Source organism: Oryctolagus cuniculus, chromosome Y (assembly GCF_051225735.1).
Source record: "Oryctolagus cuniculus isolate XC-2025 breed Fujian yellow rabbit chromosome Y, ASM5122573v1, whole genome shotgun sequence".
NCBI classification, from domain to species: domain Eukaryota; kingdom Metazoa; phylum Chordata; class Mammalia; order Lagomorpha; family Leporidae; genus Oryctolagus; species Oryctolagus cuniculus.
Window position 1 is genome coordinate 31891811 of NC_142889.1, and position 6354 is coordinate 31898164.

Below are 6354 nucleotides of genomic sequence, written 5' to 3' on the forward strand. Positions count from 1 at the left end.
ACTGCCTCTGGTTCTGTTCCACCAGGTGTGTGTCCATGACAGCCATGCTGCCTATCATCACCAGTGAGGTCAGACCATTTGTGATGGTGGTCCCAGGGAGACAGTACCATGCTCAGCCTGGGCACACATGATTCCCATGTGAGGTTAGACAAGGCCCTAAGTGGATGGGAGAACTACAGTGCATAGCAGCTCTCTACCTACAGGGGTGACTTGGTATAGTCAGGCACCCAGGCACCCTGTGTCCAGCTGCCTTCAGGGTGTGGCTGTTCTGGCCTGGTATGTTTGGAACATGGGGAAGACCAGAAGAGACCAGGTCAGCTTGCAGGCCAGGCAGCCAAACCCATCCCCACATGGTGTCTCCTGCTGCATGAAGCATTTTTCCAAGCTCACCACCTGAGCCCCCTGTCACATGCTGGCACCAGTGCAGGAGCAGAGGGCTGGAGTCATTGGGGCAGGGCCTCCAGGGGGAGCTGCAGGCCCACCTGAGATACTGAGACTTTCCACTCCCCACAAGGAAGGAAATGGAACTCACTCAGGTGGTTCTACAGGGTTTCATGCATCCCTGAATTCCCAACATTTGTTCCTGCTGCACCTGCACCACTGTCCACCCTGAACTCCCAGCAGAGATCAAATCCTCTGGTTCTGCAGGTGCCATCTGTCCCCACCAGAACAGGTTGGCTCACTTCACTGAACCAGGAGGCCCAGCAGATCTTGTCTAACATCCTGCATGGGGTTCTGGCTCTAGATTTGAGAGGACCCTCACATCACCACCTCTGCCTTGCAACCCCAGCCACCTCCTCCCTGCAAACACTTCCATTCCCTGCTGTCTGCCCTAGAACAACCTGCTTTGAATACATGTTAGGAGGCTACTGACGTTGCCCATGTCAAATATAGTACTAATAGTTTTCTGGTATTCAGTTTAGGCTCCTAGTTTTGTGGTGAAGGCATTGTCATCCATGCTGTGTAACAAAGTTGCAGCTGGAAGAGGGGAAACTCTGCAAAGCAAGAAGTCAATGACTAAACTGAAGCCATTCTCTGCTGTGTTTAATAGTCTGAATGATGTAGTTATTGGGTTTGGGTGTGGGGATCATGAATATCAATGCTAAGCAAAATTGTTTCTTGTAAAAAAATGAAGACAGGAGGTGACTAGAGAAATGAGAGGGGAATGTCCTAAAAACTGTATAGAGAAAAATGTTATTAGGAACATGTATAATGAGTTTTATGAGAAAATAGAAAGAGCATGCAGGTGCTTGTTCCCACAGACCCTCCCTTGCCTTACACAGGAGTGTATGATGAAACTGGTAAGTACATAGTTAATACTATGGCAAGTGGACTGATGTACAAGTACTGACATTCTTACAAAGGTTAGATGTTATGCCCCTGCTTGGAAATATAGAATAAAGGAACAAGGAACTTTTAACATTAGGCAATGCAATAGGTCCTGTTGTCGCTCCCCGTCTTCTTGGAGGAACGACACAGGACACTGCGTTGTTCTTCTGTCTGCTCGGCCCTCCCGGGTTTGCTGCTGGTTCTTCCCGGGTTGGCTACCATCCCTTCCACCTCCGTGGAAGGGCGGTTCCCCCTGGCCACTTTCCCCACTTCCGTTGGGGAGTGGCACACCGCCGGCCGGCTCTCTCGGGGGCAGCACAGGTGTTCCTTCAGATAGATGTTCCCCTTAGATGTTCCTGGTGCATGTTGTCTCTCTCCTCCTTTATAGTCCTCTTCCACCAATCCCAACTCTGCAACCCACATGCCGAGTACACTGCTCTCCTCCAATCAGGAGTAAGTCCTACAGTTTATTGGTTGAACTGGAGGCAGCTGTGTAGAAGCTGTTTCTCCCTTCTCAGTGCCATATTGTGGGAGAGCAGATGCATAGAATAAGTCTTAATTCCAGTAACTTAGTCTAGTCCAAGTTGCTCCCCACATCCTGTAAGAAACATTTTAAAATAAATCCATTAACCTTAAAAATCTTAGACTTTTTGTCTAGCAACTTTAGATAAGATAAGCAAGTTTCATATAGCTGAGGCATCCACTATGCATAGAGGAAAGATTAATGGGAAGGTTATGATGAGGCCATGAAAGGAAAATGAAACAAAACATGATTAATAGAGAAAGGTTATGCATAGACAATCACTTGTGATGTGCTCTTTCTCTGAAAGAATAGAGGCTTAGGAGGAAGAAGGCTTAATGAAAAATATGTGTAAAAAGAGTATAAGGTAAAGTTGTGAGATGGAACAGCAGTATGATGTCTCCCCTTGCTAACTAAATCTCATCTCCTTGTCTTGTCTCTTCACTGGCACCCCCCTCCTTCGGGAGCCCTTGGACCTGCCACGGCTGGACCATGGCAGTTTTGTCCTGGCTGTGTCTCAGTTGTTGCTGGTATTTGGGGAAATGAATGAGAAAATAGAAGAGCCCTCACTGTCAACTTTCTGTCTCTCTCTCTAATACTTTTTTTAAAATGTTTAAATATTCAATGTTCTAATACCTCTTACAGTAACACAGTGCTTTCTTGTCATTCTTCATATTCAGGATTCCTTTGGACGTATTCAATTATTTGAAATGAATTTTGAATACCTATTTAAATTTAAGAAAAAGGTATAGTTAGTTTTAAATAGTAACTGAGAAAACTTTTTTTTTAACTTTTATTTAATGAATATACGTTTCCAAAGTACGAATAATGGATTACTATGGCTTCCCCCCCATACCGTCCCTCCCACCCACAACCCTCCCCTTTCCTACTCCCTCTCCCCTTCCATTCACATCAAGATTCATTTTCGATTACCTTAATATACAGAAGATCAGCTTAGTATACATTAAGTAAGGATTTCAACAGTTTGCTCCCACACAGAAACATAAAGTGAAAAATAATAGATTATTTTTTTTAATGATGATGAAATCAGATCAGACCTATTGTCATGTTTAATCCCAGTGAGAGTCAAGTTGGGAGTTGATAGTTTCTTTTCTTTCTTTTTTTTTTTTTTTTTACAGAGGATCAGTTTAGTATGCATTAAGTAAAGATTTCAACAGTTTGCACCCCCATAGAAACACAAAGTGAAATATATTGTTTGAGTACTCGTTATAGCATTAAATCTCAATGCACAGCACATTAAGGACAGAGATCCTACATGAGGAGTAAGTGCACAGTGACTCCTGTTGTTGACTTTACCAATTGACACTCCTGTCGATGGCATCAGTAATCTCCCTATGCTCCAGTCATGAGTTTCCAAGGCTATGGAAGCCTTCTGAGTTCTCCGATTCTTATCTTGTTTAGACAAGGTCATAGTCAAAGTGGAGGTTCTCTCCTCCCTTCAGAGAAAGGTACCTCCTTCTTTGAAGACCTGTTCTTTCCACTGAGATCTCACTCACAGAGATCTTTTGCCAGAGTGTCTTGGCTTTCCATGCCTGAAATTCTCTCATGGGCTTTTCAGCCAGATCCGAATGCCTTTAGGGCTGATTCTGAGGCCAGAGTGCTATTTAGGACATCTGCCATTCTATGAGTCTGCTGAGTATCTCACTTCCCATGTTGGATCACTCTCCCCTTTATTTATTCTATCGGTTAGTGTTAGCAGGTACTAGACTTGCTTATGTGCTCCCTTTGACTCTTAGTCCTTTCATTATGATCAATTGTGAACTGAAATTAATCACTTGGACTAGTGAGATGGCATTGGTACATGCCACCTTGATGGGATTAAATTGGAGTCCCCTGGTATGTTAACTGAGAAAACTTTTAACCAAAAAACACAATCCCAAGTTAATCTATCCAGGTACATTTGGGGACTGAGCCAGCAGCTGAAAGATTTTCTCTCTCTCTCTCTTTCTCCTCCCTCCATTCCTCTCTGTATGTAGCTCTGCATTTAAAATAAATAAATCATACAAAAATTATTTTCAAGACAAATGCAAAACAGAAACAGTTTGAGACATAATACAAACCTAAATAACTAATCTCCATCAGAGCTGCACTCCAGGAAATGTTCAAAAGTTTCTTCCAGAAGAGGAAAATGATGCCAGATGGAAATACTTGACTACTTAAAAGATTGGTGAGAACTGACAGTAAATGTACCAGGTTATCTCATATTCTTTGAATATTTCTGAAACATAATTAACTGTTAACAAACAAAAACTATTTTTTGAAAATATGTATAAGGAAATTATATGATATATATATATGATAAATAATCAATAATCATGAACCATAAATATCAGAAGGAGCCTGCATGAATACTCTACATAAAGTGTTTTATTGTCACTAGAGTGTAGACCAATAAATTACATTATGTGTACACCAAAAATTTTATTGAAAATGGAATTCAAAGATAAAGTTAAGGTCAGACATTGTGGCACAGAGGATTAAGCCATCACTTGAGATGTCCACATCCGATGTCTGAGTGCCTAGGTTTTGTGTCTTGTCCCTGCTTCTGTTCCACCTTCCTGTTAATGCTCATCCCAGGGGTCAGCAAATAATGGATCAAATACTTGGTTCCTGTCTGCCAGCATGAGAGATCCAGATGGGTTTCCAGGCTCCTGACGTCCATCTTTGTCCCATCTATTGCAGGCATTTGGGGTGTAAACCAGTGGATGGAAGATATTCTCTCTCTCTCTCTCTCCCCCCTTCTCTCTCCTATCAAATGTGAAAAGATGCTTCATACAGCAAAGCATATAGTAAACATTTTAATGAAATTGTGACACTATTTAAAGAAATATTTGTAGCCATTAAAATGTTTGAGTGTGAGTATTTGACCTAGTGATTAAGAATCAAGTTAGAATACACTCATTCCATACTGAGTACGTAGATTCAAATGACAGCTTTGTCTCCTGATTCTAGCATTTTGCTAATGCACATCCTGGGAGGCAACCCACAATGGATCATGTAGTTGAATTTCTGATACTCTTGGGAGACATGGATTGCATTTTTGGCTGCTGACATCACTATAGGCATTTGGGCAGTGAACTAGTGCATGGGAATGACTCAGGTGCAAGGAGCCTAGATTTCTTTTTCAAGATCTTTGCCCTAACTTGAATACCTATTTGACAGTTACATACTAAAAAAATAGACTTTCATTGTGGCATTCAGCCACACATCTGGTGATATTTGTTCTTTCCATCTAGCCTATCCTAATACCATAAAACCTGTACTATAAACAAGCCTCAATCAAGGTTATAAAGTCAAGTTTGTGAAACAGAGCTGGTGCTCATTAAATATTTGCTGAATGATGAAAAAGCTATCACACTGAGAAGAACAAACCAGCCTAACATGCAGAGAAACCTCACTTTCACATGATTCTGGCCCCATGGCTTTGATGCTCTGTGCTTAGTGAAAGAAAAGTCTGTTTCAAGTCAGCATAGATTTTTACATAGTCCCAAGGCCAGGGAGTTTATTTCAGTCAAAACTCAGAATATATTTGCTTCATTAGGAATTCATCCATGTGCAAGATGGGCCAAAGAGAAATGTACTTTCCAACCACTCCACTGGGTTAACCTGGCCACACTCCCAGGACCTTGGTTCTTAAGGAATGGACTTAATGGCTGGCATCAGGCCTTGACCTTGAGTTTTTATTTTTAAAAATTATTTTTATTTATTTGAGAGAGGTAGAGATAGAAAGACAGAGAGAGAAAGTGCACTTCTATCCACTGGTTTGCTCCTTGAATGTCTACAGTGGCTGTGGCTAGAAAGAGTGCAATGGCTTTTAATGTATATCCCCATTGTCTATCTCTATAGGTTTTAAATATTGGGTTCACAACTGCATTTATTTTCACTAAATAAAAATTATTGATCCTGGTCCCTGTTGTCTGGAATCCCAGTAATGATTCTTAATTGATTTATTGATTCGTGGCTCACATTAACCACTCATGAAGTGGTGAAACCCAGGTAATGTGCCAGGTGGGCTAGTAAGATGGGGTAAGTCAGGGCTCTTCAGAGAAGTGATTTTCATTATTAACGAATAGTTTCATGCTTACTCCACTGATTGTAATACATGCAGTGACATAACTATAGAACAGGTAGACAAATCAGCAGCCATTCTTCTACAGGAAAATTAAATTAGGTCATTTATCAACTGCTGGGTGATTTCAGATAGTTACTTATCTCAAAATGAAGCCTCCACTGCATGTGTCAAATCTGTAGCTCAGCCCCTAAAGTTCCCTCAAGTTTGGGAGCATAATTAGTCAGTTTTGTTTCTCCTCTGTCTTCCTGATATGCTATTTTAATTTTCAGAAATTTCTGACAAACCAAGAAAATGGCCTTTAGTCAGGTATGGCTCAATAAAATGATTTATTTTTCTTCCTTGGAATAAAGTAGTCACTTGTTCAAAGCAATTAACTTTGATCTGTATATATAGTTAATTGAAAATGAATCTT